At 33.7% G+C, this 13,395-nt stretch overlaps 1 pseudogene; it reads right to left on the bottom strand.

Annotated features, from left to right (window-relative positions):
• Window positions 1-3,133: 3,133 nt before the first annotated feature.
• LOC127869924 (cathepsin L-like) lies at window positions 3,134-10,670 on the bottom strand (annotated as a pseudogene).
• Window positions 10,671-13,395: the final 2,725 nt, after the last annotated feature.

Here is a 13,395-nt window from a genome sequence, read left to right as displayed (position 1 = left end):
AAGGAACTCGAAAAAACTCTTCAAAGTTTCACTTATTAAATACAGTCTGGTCGTTACGGATTGTCGATTTTTCAATAAATACTTGTCCCATGTTCTTTCTCATCGCCCCATCCAATCGTTTTAAATCAAGCAGAAACACTCATTCAAGTTCAACATAATATAATTGCATATCTTAACAGAAGTACTTACACCATCAATGAAAGTGACTATGATCACGAGAGGAATAAAGTTTGATGTTGTATCTAAAATCATCTACGTATCTTTTTGTTTTCTACCATCATTTTTTTCTTCTTTTATATTTTGTTTTATTTTATTTGGTAGAGATTGGAATGGCATGATGGTCCATTTGAGCTCTGACGTTATGGACTGCATTCGTCTTCTAATACAACTGTGATTATACGATGTCACCATCTTTGTAAATAACGTCGGCGTTGCCTAAACGTCCTTTTGCAATATTTTCACCGAATGTTTTCGTATATAATTATGAATGATATGCGAGTTATAATTCAAAAATAGCATGGGCAGTCACTTGCCTTCCCAGTATAATATCTCTGCGTATGCTTGAGGTTTTAATCGTTGTGCCTAATGCATAGCGAAGTGGGCATACAAATGTATGTCTCTTATAGTCACGTACATTCATCTCAGAGTTCGTGTCTGTTATATCTCGCTTTATTGGGAATTTACAATGCACTTGGAGTTTGGCTTAGTATCATAAGGAGACGAAGCAGAACTCTTCCAATTGCTTACGTATCGAATTGTATTTGTGGTTTGACAAGGGAGTTAATTGATTTTCAATTAAATAATGTGGTAAAAGAATAGGTTGTAGGCATGAATATCTTACCTAGAATGTTAACATGTTTGTTTTAAGGATGTTTATGCATTATTTCATCTTAAGTTATGAATGAGATACAATTTTCATACATCAGGATTGGGTGGATATTATTGAAATCGGGAAAACAACATTTAATGTCAAACAGAGCCTGTTCTTGATTGTTGCAAATAATGAATTATATCAAATATGAAATCATGCGAGCAATCACAAGAAAATCATGATGCAATCAGTTATTACTATTGTTCCTTGATTAGATACAAAATGATACTTATTAGTCATTACGTGTTTGACATTATCATAAGCAAGTTTTTTTTAGTACCAGTCCTATTTCTTTAACCAAGATACTATAGCAAGACGCTTATTCGGACCTTACTTTTTGCGCGTGTAAGGGTATATTTGAGAGAGGTTCTTCTGCGCCGGAGACTATGTAACGGGATGACACATAGTGTTACACAGTGCACATACGTTTTTAACGTTGATATACTATACTTCTAAACTTAGAGTGTTGAATTAAAACTTCAATTTCCAGACAATAATTTTAAACTCAGTTTTTAAATTTTCATGTGGTCTTGTTAGGTTAAAAAACGATCAATACGAGGAAACCCAACCTGTCCGGAATGGTGAGAACTTAATACAGCTTTCATGCGCTATTAGTGGGAAAAGACTGTCAGGCTAGCGCAGTGGTTGGTAAACGCGCTTCTAATCTGAGCGAACCAGGTGAAATCTCGCTCACGGCGCATGTGAGTTTTGATTGTGGATAGGTGGGGTTCAATCCGGATACACCGGTTTCCCCACAACACAAGACCACATTAACATTGAATATCTTTCTGTAAAAACTAAAAAGCTGAAAATTGCAGGCCTAATTTTAAATTTGCCCCACTTTTCGCAAGTCGTGCAAGTGAATACAGTATTTGTGCTGGGACGCACTATAAAGTCCTCATATAATGCAGCCTCAGACGCAGAAGAACTTCATAAAGATGAGAAGCATGTAAACTAACTACTGCGATAAAAGGACAACCCGCAGTTAATACGGTGCACCATTCGGTCCTTATAGTGCGTAATCGATGGAGAGAATGTTGCGACGTATTTGCAGCCTGCGTAATCCTTGCTTTGTTGGACCATGTTGGTGATATAAATGGCCACCAGGAAAGTTTCTAATAATTTTTATAAACAAGGCTCGAACACATTTGAAAACGCATATGAACGAGAATTGTTTAAATAAAATAAAGTTATTCATAGTTACACGTAGATCTACTATAAATGAGATTTTTTTTTAAATTATTAAACCTCTAATTCAGATGTGTTTACCTACAGACAAAACTCTTAATCGCAACACACTTAATTTAATTGGATAATTATGCCAGTATTATGCATTTCTTGTAAACACCTTTGTATGGTTGACTTCAATACAAACAATATTCGTCAGGCATTTTCTTATAGCAAATCTTCTGAACCATAATTATGTTTATTTTTTCCTTAAACATGACATCATTACAAAAAGCAATTTTTGACATCGATATTTTATTTCTAAAGTTTCTTTTTTTATATATTGTTTAGATTACTTATACACATAAACAAAACACTGATTTCGAAATGATTCATACCGCTCCGTGAGTGACAATACTATTTTGTTTTGATATTGTAATTACATTTTATTTTTTGGTATAAATTTCCGAAAAAGAAAACAAACTTATAGTAAATTTTTAATAGAGTGTGTTTCTCTATCAGACTTCCATAAGGTTTCTTCATCATTCCAGTAGGCTCAACCAGTTTTGTTTCTCATCCATTGTGTCGTTGAGGTTTCCCTTCTTGAAAGTAGTGGTCACAGATCTATATTAAGAAATGTTGCTTGTTTGATACCTATTCACGCGATAGGCAATTTCCACGGTGTCTTTAAACTTATGTCTAGATACGCAGTCTGTTCACTTTTTGACACGAGCATTCGAAAGTGGCTTTGGCATTTTGAAGCTATCACAAAAAGGGTGTGATCAAGAATGTAACAGAATTCCATAATTTTAAGGACTGTCACGAAATCGGCCTTATTTTGCGAAGGCGTTTATGCGTAAATCAGCCGTTATTTTTTGTTTATTTTATTCACCAATTATATGATGAAAAAATAATGTTTCATCTTTTATAACAACCGGCTGGCATAGAAATCTAGTTTCAGCTAAGGAGAAAATTCCAAAATTTATAATAATGTTTGAATAAACACGCATGCTTTTTATTTATTTTTATTTTCTTTTAAAACATATATATATTATCGATGTTACACATACAAACAATCATCAACACAATTTCAGCGTATCCAATCAGATCTTGATTGAACCTTTTGCAAATTTATTTCGCAATCTACCAGTGTAAATTCGGTTTCATATCACCAATCTAACTGAACATTGATCTCAAATCTATTATTGTAACGTTATACAACCATATCAAAAAGAGTCTTATTTTTAGATAGACAAATAAGAAAGAAGTCTCTAAATATGAATCAACTTATCCAATGTTTCTATGTCGTAAAGGTAAAATTAGACAACCAATTTAAAATGAGTTTTCGACTTGAATCCAGCTATGACATGTTTACATGGTCGGGAAGCTTGCAGCAGTTGCAATACCGCACTGGTTCTTCACGTTACGAGACATCATGATGTATCCCTGCATTCCCCAGCTCGTTCCCCAACTGAAACATGCATATATGCTACATTAATTAACGATATTGCGTATACAATAACAATGCAAGATGAATCTCAAAACTTTGGCATTCCGACCTCTGCGGACTATAGAAGACAGAAATATTTAGTTGATATATTCTGATACCTTTAGATTAATTAACCATTAAGGACGAATAAATCTTATTACTCATACACTGTGCATGTTCAATATCGCACAATATATTGTATAGTATCTGTAAATAAACGCAATTTATTTTGCACGTTGACGTCATTCATTACCTGTTCTTGACGAGCCAATAATCCTTTGAGTCTTGAGATCCATATCCAACAGCCAACACACCGTGATCGAGATTGGTGGATGAGCACTTCTTCTCGTTGTACACTCCAGACCTGAAATGTATTCGTGTTCCTTGTGAAAAATAGATTCCTCTTTGAATAAGTTCTGAAAGTAGTTCCCCAATAAATCTCTGATGCAAGTTTAGTATTGTAATTCACCATGAATATGCAGTTCTAACCCCTGTCTAGAAGCTAAATATTCCTTCAATTGGATATTTGAGCATAAAGTTCTGTATGTGTACACACTTATTATAGCGACCTGCATTATTCATGGCCAAGCATTATGGAATCTGTTAGGAACTGTTTTTAATTTCAGAAATACAATATTTGTGAAACAGAACATTTCTTTTTTTTATATTAACCATAACACAATTGATATTGTTTTACAAATTAATAATTGACTAAATCAAAATGTACGTTGGCAAATTGAGTCTTAAGAAAATAGTCATTTTAAAAAAGAAATTTTAAAATTAGAACATAAATAAATCTTTTGTACGAAGATTGTTGCGCATCCGTTGGTAATAGTTACAGTTGCGTATTTCATCCCAGCTATTTCCTTATAACTGTCGCAAAGTACATATGCTGCATAGTGTGAAGTACGAGCTACTAATAGTTAAAAAAACACAGGTTAAACCATGCTCACTTTGATTAATGTTATTATTATGTTAATTATGAGCGAATTCTGTGAATCAGTTATTTTGGCAAAATAGCAATGGTTATCAAATAAAATAGGTCGCAATGGCGTAGATGATACTGTATCCGCTAAGCGACCGGAAGGTCACGGCTTCGAGCCCACTACATGAGCGTTCTAAAGATCTCCCCCTTGGGTCCATCCAGGAAACGGATTCGAGAGCTTTTCATTGCGCCGAAGTCTTTCGATGAAATTAGTCTGAACTAAATGATGCAAACATTTCAGTACAATATAAAGTACTTGTAGAGCTGGATGATGGGTGAATTGCGTCAATAGCTACGGAAATTGGTCCCCCTTGATATCCATGCAGCTCTTCTCGGTGGCTCCAACGTTGGATGGGTTGAACTTGCATTTTCCGTTCTGAAAAGCATAAGAAGTTTGTTTTCTCATTCTCGTGTAAGGCTGACTTATTCAATAAACGTGTGTGTATGGGGCGTAATGGCTATTCTTAACTTGTTTGTCTCGTTGCTTATTTAACATAATTGTGAGATGATATGTAAATTTGGCATAACTAAACTAGGATTTGCCGTTCTATCAATAACCTTAAGATGTGGAAAATCACTGCACTTTGAACTCTCGTTAAAGACCTTCACTACGATAGACCGATAACGAGATTAAAGGTTAATTATCAGCGCTGTTGTCGGAGTTTAACCTATATATTCGTGGTTTTGAACGTACGACGTGGATGAAGCACAAACATGATTACAGTCGCTATTAAAGCATCATGTGTTTTTGCCACGAGACATGAAATTAAAGGACCGAAAGCAACTGCTACCTTTTTAAATACACAACGAGTTTTCACGCAACTTTTTATTGGCCAAAATGCAAGTACATTTTAAACCATAGTTGTTCAGTTTGTTTGTTTTATGTCTCTAAAAAGGTATTGTTGCAGTATTAAAACTTTAATTAAAGCACAGGAATCGATTAGGGATGATCGTTAAGCATGACATTCACAATTCTGTTCATTATTAATGTGTACTCACAACTGGCTGGTATCGGTATGATGTCTCGGTGTCTATGCCGTTGTTTGCAATGACGTAAGCGAAAGCCTAATCCATCAAACCGCCCTGGCAACCGTGGTTACCTAGATGCGAAATATAGGCATTATTACATTTATGCTTTAAAATGCATAAAAAGGAATAGTCTTGTATTAAACACCGTAGTTTACTTCATACAGAAATATAGGTTGCATCATAAATAGTCAGCAATGCATGAATGATACAAAACATATACGTTTCGATTGTCCAATAATTTGCCAGAAAAGGATTGGCATATTTGAAAACTGAAAGAAACAAAAGTGTGCAAATGTATATGCATAGACCATCGACCTCCCTTATTTTGTCATACTATGACATGTCTTCTTGAACTTTTACCTACCATACTTCGCGGAGCAGTCCATCAGGTTTTTATCGGACAGGGAAGTGAGGGTTCCAGTCTTCTTGAAGTTCCGGCCTTCCAATGAACTAGTCGTAGAGAATGACCAGCAGGAACCACACTGACCCTGTACCGTAATATTTGATCCATATGAACTGACAATCAAGCAAGACAATTTATTTTCTGCTGCAAATCTACGATACATCTGCGTTCAGAGATTTGTTAATATGAAATCGTTTGAATGTTATTTAAATCTATAGGTAGATGGGGAAATACAATGCACAAAAATAGTATCTTACATACCTGATCTTTAATTGGCGTGACGTAATCCTTGTGTTCTCCAGTCGACGTTGTCGGGCTGGTCAGACAGTTTCACGTTCAGTGGAGGGGTGAATTTGCTGCAGACAGATTTGGGGTTTGGGTCGCTCAAGTTCATCTTAACGCCGTTCATGGTTGCAATTAATTCCTCATGGGTCTAAACTATAAAGTAACTAATAAAATAGATTTGTTCTAAAGGTGGTTTGTTCGCTCAAGTTCAACGTTCATGTTGGCAACACATTCGTCGTGGATATCAAAATAGTTGTATTAAAATTATGAATTGTGTTTTAAATATATGATCAACGTTTAAGAAATGTATTTAGTTTTATTTAAAAAAATATTTTTGATATAAAAACTACATAAATTTAAAGTGAATACAAATAAGATCACATGTATAGAATATTTTTTTTTGTAGTAAAATCAATTCTTATGAAATTCTAATTTGTGTCACAAGAAAGATGTTTGAAGTATCGGTTTTACTTCGGATAAACTATATGTTTCCGACAAAATCGCTCCAAATTAGTATAGTATTTTTGCTGAACCATATGTGTTCTACTTGCATCAATACTATATCTTCATGGCCAGAAGCAGCATATGCCCCATGTTTGTAAACAGTTACTTTTTCGTTTAAGTATTTCGGAAATTAAGTACCATGTCACAGTATTTGTTCATGCCGAGTGTGTAAGTGTGGAGTCCACGGTCGGCCTCGAGGTTGTGCTGTTGGATGTACCGGATGTTGCTCTCCCAGATATCACGTCTGTAAGGTCACAATGTGATATATGCGTGTATATGTAATATATGTGTTATACATGACGTACATGCAAAGCATTTATTCTGGTAATGTGGTTCGATTACTGTTTGTCTCGTTGTAGTCTTTCGACGTTACATCTCATAAGCCTCAGCAGTAATGTTCTCAATATACAATTTACATAAAAAGCTTTAAGTCGTTGGAAAAAACAAGAATTGGCAATATAAAATGTAAAAGTATACGTAAGCATTTAAAAATTGGTTCCATAAGCCGAACAAACAACAACGTCTATAATATCGAATGTAACGAAACGAATGAGCTTAACAAACAGCGCCACACCGAGCCATACCAAACGCGAGTATTCTATAATATTTGAAATCGCACCATAGCAACTCAACATTATCCTCATAATCATACATTATTAATATAGAATGTAATGCATACCCGAGCATTTCAACATTGGTCTCGTATGCCTTCTCGTGGACCAGTTTGTATGACTCCCATTCTTCATTTAGCTGGGCATTCAAGGCCAGACTACAGCCAACGAGACAGGACAGTACGACTGCGCGAATCATCTGAAAATGTATGGATATTATTAGGCTTCTTTGATAATTGAACCAACCAATAATTAAAAGTAAAGGGACATTCTAAAAATCGCATAACAAAGAAGTAAAAAAAAACGTTACAAATCAAGAAAAGTCAGACGACATTGACACTTTAATTATGTTAACAATAAACTATATATTTTCGCCGAATCGATATATCATTTTGCTATTTAAGACATACATTTCTAAATTACTATGAGCATGTGTATTCAATTTGCAATGGGTACAAGGAATATGTTCCTTGTCGTCATATATATGAAAAAATATTTTCTTTGAAGGCAGAACAGTTAAATAATACATTAAAAATACATGCATCTGAAATTTGTATTTCTCATTTAAAGATAAAGAAGATTTAATCACATTTTCCAAATGACCTTAATACATAGAATCAGCTAGATTTTTGCTGAGCGAAATTATTAAGGTTAAATGATTCGTGAAAAACATTATATATTAATCATTAATATAAAAAAATATGAAAATAACAGTACTTATGGTATTTATTTGATATGTTATGTGTTTATGAAATTCAGTATCAATTATATATTATTATTATTATCTTATAATCTTGTATGTAGATATCGGCAGATATCTTTTAACTATTTAAATAAGTTTATCATGTTAAATGTATGATAAGCAGTTCAGGTTAATTATAATTATATAGGTTTTTTAATTGTTTTATTGTAAAATATTGTTGCGAGTCGGCCTTGACCTTCGCCTTCAGGGGTGACTGGTCTTTGTCAGGCTTGGCCTTCGCCTTCAGGGGTGACTGGACTTCGTCATCCGTTAGTACTTTTTGGTGATTGTGAATTGTTTCATTGTGTTATTATGAGCTAGTGAGTGATTGCTGTTGTTAATGACTCCAACTTAAAGGATTAAAGACGACAAAGAGTTTGAAAACAGTCAAGATTTTTATTGTAGAAAACTCGTTAAGATATGGCGATAATAGTATAATAAAACGTTTACACAGTTTAGTGATGTGTAGCCTGTCAAAACGTACTATTATCGAAAAGAAACTAACTGGCTCAAAGTGCGTTACAGAATTATGATCAAATATATTCAATTCATTAAAGTATATAATAATTTATTTATTTACTTAATATTGTTTATATTACTATCTATAAGTTACTAATTAAATAATAAGTTTGAAATACGCGCACCTTTTTGCTAAGTTATAATTTAGAAGTTCTAGTTTAAAAAAACCGAGATGGAGTTCAGGCTCTTTTAGAGATGTTGGAGTCTCGAATGAACGCGCTCGGGCTATTTATACTCATCACGGTGCCACATTGTGGCATGCCACATGCCACACACCCCAATGTGGCACCACATTGTTTCATGTCACAATTTTTGTGGAACGCCACAGCTCCTGTGGCATGACGAAGCAACTAATGTGGCAGCTAGGTGCGCGTCGTTTACAATAGCATTTCAAAGGCCAATGTATTATTTTCTCGTAAAAACAGCATGTTTACAGATGTTTACATAAATGGGTTCAAATTACACATGATAAGTTAATTTAGCGTTTTGAAGACGAACCTCAACTCGTTTGCGGGAGAAAAACATACTTTCGCTACTTAGCCGATATTTACAGTTAAAACAAGATGGCTGCCACGAAAATGATGGAAAGAACTCTAAGACGATATTAACAAATTACATCATCACAAAGTATTTCAAATGAACCCTACTGCGCTGTTATGTAGATAAGTATACATTGTGTTGAAAAACACTAACATTTTAAAACAACATCGTCCATGAGTTTGGAATCGAGCGTAACATAGTTCAAGAAAAATACATGGATACGAAGATTCATTACATAGCTTAAAGTTATATGATAGTGGAAATACAACAAGCAAAACTAAATATAACTGGCAAACATATGCATTAAGTATGTTGTTTCGTGATTATTAGAAACGACTACATAATTCTTGTGGTTCAGCCAGTGCAAACCAACGGAAGTAAGTACTATCAACTTGCCAATAGAGAATCACATGCCAAAAAACGTTAAATATTTCCGTTAGAATTGTGGTCTTTTTGCTTTTGTGTATATATGACAAGATGTAAAAATACATACTAGTATATCATTTTTCTGTATTATTATTTTGCCGCAGTACACTTCTGATTTTTTGCAAAAATGACCAATGAAAGTACGACAATGAAAAAATATCATATGATCACAAAAAATAAACAGTTTATAACGCTGTCATTTAACCATATTTCAGTTTTAAAAAGGTTTCATTGAAAATAAATAAACATTACCTTTAATGAAATGATGTACACGAAATCACTCAGTATCGCCAATAAAGGATCACTGTTTACAGCATTATCTCCCCTGTCAAATCAACAGTTTGAGCATCTTTTCACAAATTTGTAAAATTGTACATTTATCCAAGGGACACACTATGCAACAATTGTTTTTGATTTTATTATACTTTTTCATGAAATACATGATAGTGACCCCCTATTGGTGTGACCCCCTATTGGCGAGTTGACTGTATAAAAGACTCAACAACAGAGTGTCAACTCAAGTCAATACAAGGTAAGTGATTTTGATCATGTTAAAACCAATAATGCTTGTTTGAGTTTTCACTGTCGTCATATTTGAGTTTCCACTCTCAACAATATAAATTTATTTAGTATATGAGACACTTTAAGCAATAATTTTGACATAACATGGTGACATGTAAGATGTAAGTATTAACGTTATTCCATTTTTGGCATATTTTTACGATTTTTGCGCCATTTGTATAACATCGTTTATGATGTCTTCATCTTCAACTTAAACAATTTAGTTAACGTTTTTTTGGATAGTTTTAATAAAGGCGCAATGCTAAAAGCGTTAATACAAGTAGTATTATCAGAGATTTAGACTTTGTTTCATGCACATTCTTATACAATAATTACTTTAATTGCTTTATTAGTTTATTAGTTAAAGTCTTAATTAATTGTGTACTTGAAATAATGAAAAGTAAATAGACATTTCATTTTGTTAAAAACATATGAACGCCGTGAAGCGTTTCTGAACAGCATCTATTGTTTCTATAAAAACACCGCAAAGTAAGTATATAACAGAATTTTGATTACCTTTACTAGTCGTTGTTGAAAATTCCCCCAAAAAGCAACTGATTTTTAAGTTACGGACTGCTTCTTTATATACCCTTTTCTATTCGGAAATCATGCGAAAACTGCACTTAGTCTACGCTGACAAAACGAAAAGCATGTTCTCCTTGTAATAAAAATAATAATAGCATATACAAGTCAGTAAATATAATCATAAATCACTTTTTCAAGATAATATTTAATGCAAACAACTGAAAGAAACAAAATACTTAATTATTTCCTTTTAGTCATATGTGGTGTTTTAATAATTGAATTAATCATAGTGTATTAATTATGTTCGTGTGTGTATGCATGTGTTCATAATTTTATTTCATTCATAAAAAGTTCCCGTACATTGTGGCAACCTAGTGCACGCTAAATTGCCGCTACGGTTTACCAAGCAAAACTAGAATATAATTTTAAACTGTTTAGTATGTATTAAGAGACGCCACTCTATGGCAGTCTAAAACACGAAAATCGAAAGTTTGGACAGCCATAATGGCCTTTTTTTTAAATGAAGTGTCTATGTATGTAACAAAAATATTTTCAGTGGATGTGTGTATGTATTTAACAAAAATAGCAGTGCGTGTATGTGTCTGCGCGCGTGTGTGTGCTCTAAATTGTTTAGATTTGTTGTATGGTGTTTAACAAGACGAGACGTGCACGTTATCCTTATGCCAATAACAATAGTAGCATAAGATATCTCTAGAGGAGCTTGGCTTGGGCCAAGTTGAAGGAAACAAAATACATATGCACTTTTGGGTTCTATTTCTCTTCCATATTTCAACGTATATTTGTTCAACCTACTCCACTCAATTTTCACATAGTTGTCCATTTCTCGAAATTTGCAACCTTGAGCCACGCCTTTGTCGTTTTCCCTTCTTAAAACAACGTATGTGTGTCTTATGCCCCTTCCTAAAGCCACGTACACTTATATTAGTCTCCATTCTTGTTGTTTATGAGTAATAAGATACAGCATGTATATAAATATTAATGATGATTAATATTGGATGATTAAAAAATGTCGATGTAAAATATGCCTGCTATTTCCGCCGTCGAAAGAGTTAATTATGTAGAATGCTTCTATGCATAAGCTTAATATCAATCAGAAAATGTGCATGCAACGGACATATACAAAAGTTTCGACGGATCAGCGCACGACCAATTCAAAAGTAACTACAAGTCATATGCAAAGATTTTACGCGCACCTACAAAATTAACAGAAAACACAACATACATTCTGACAAACATACATACGGGCACTATCAGGCGTATACAGAAACAAGCAACTATACGAACTGACTAAACAATCATTCTGAAGCATTGAAACCATTGTTAGGCGAGTATTTGTTTTAAATTTTAATATTAATACTGTCAGGTTTTGCCAATTTGTTATTGTTCGGGGAGTTATTGCCTTATATTCTTGTTCATCACAGAATTAAATCGTTACGATCAGAAACGTCCAAATTAAAAATGACAAAAATCAATAAATATTATAAATCAGTATAACTTTATCATCAATGACATTATCTGTACTTTCTATGATTACCAGAGAAATCAAATAAGATGCTTCTTCTAAAAGCAGCAACGTTTCTTTTCTGTTTTCTTCCGTCGCTTTTATATTTCTTTTATATTTTCTTTTATTTTATTTTGTAGAGATTGGAATGCTATGAAGGTCGATTTGAGCACTAACGTTATGGACGACATTCACCGTCTCGTACACGTCACCGTCTTGGTAGCTGACGTTGGTCTTCTTTGTCTGATCTTGGATGCCGTTACGTCAGCGTCTTTAAGGTCGTTTTTTATATGTTTCTACCGATTATAATCATATCATGCCTTTTTTTTCTGATGTGAATGAGAGAAGCAAAACATGATACTAAAGTTATTAATAATTGTCGAGTTTTAATTATGACATAGATACTTTGGGCACTTTCCTCCCATAACAACAATGTCTTCTAATAGTTGGCGTACTCGGTTTAATTCATTGTTCCTCAGGCATAGCATAGTGCAAATGTATCTTAAATAGCTCCACAACATATGAAACTATTAGAGTATGCGTTTGGACTCCTGCAGTATCCCACAATACACACCGAGGATTATAAACAATAGGACCGATATGTAATATGGTCTTCCTTGAAATTTAATTTCCTTGTAAATTAATATGACCTGAAGTCCTATCTTGCGAATTTTTAGGTGGTCATAATCATTTTCGCACATCTTTAAAGGGATCTTTTCACGCTTTGGTAAATTGACAAAATTGAAAAAAGGTGTTTCAAATTCGCAAATTTTCGTTTTAGTTATGATATTTGTGAGGAAACAGTAATACTGAACATTTACCATGGTCTAATATAGCCATTATATGCATCTTTTGACGATTTTAAAACCTAAAAATTATAAAGCGTTGCAACGCGAAACGATTGAATAATTTGGAGAGTTCTGTTTTTGTCGTTAATTTTTGTGAAACTACGAAGATTGCTTATATAAGGTATAAAATACGTCAGGTATGTGTACTCGGCGGAATAGCTCAGTAGGCTAAAGCGTTTTTACTTCAGGACTCTGGCAGGACTCCAGGGGTCACTGGTTCGAAACCTGCTCCGGGCAATGTTCTTTTCCTTTTTTTTATTTTTATTCTTGATTTTTTACTGGAGCTTTTACGATCCAATGTTTACATTTATCAATATAAAGCATTTAATGAATAAGTTAAAAAATGCCAAAATCTGTGAAAAGGCCCC

Source organism: Dreissena polymorpha, chromosome 2 (genome assembly GCF_020536995.1).
Source record: "Dreissena polymorpha isolate Duluth1 chromosome 2, UMN_Dpol_1.0, whole genome shotgun sequence".
NCBI classification, from domain to species: Eukaryota; Metazoa; Mollusca; class Bivalvia; order Myida; family Dreissenidae; genus Dreissena; species Dreissena polymorpha.
Note: the sequence above shows the minus strand (reverse complement) of the source record. Positions and strands in the feature narration are given on the sequence as shown.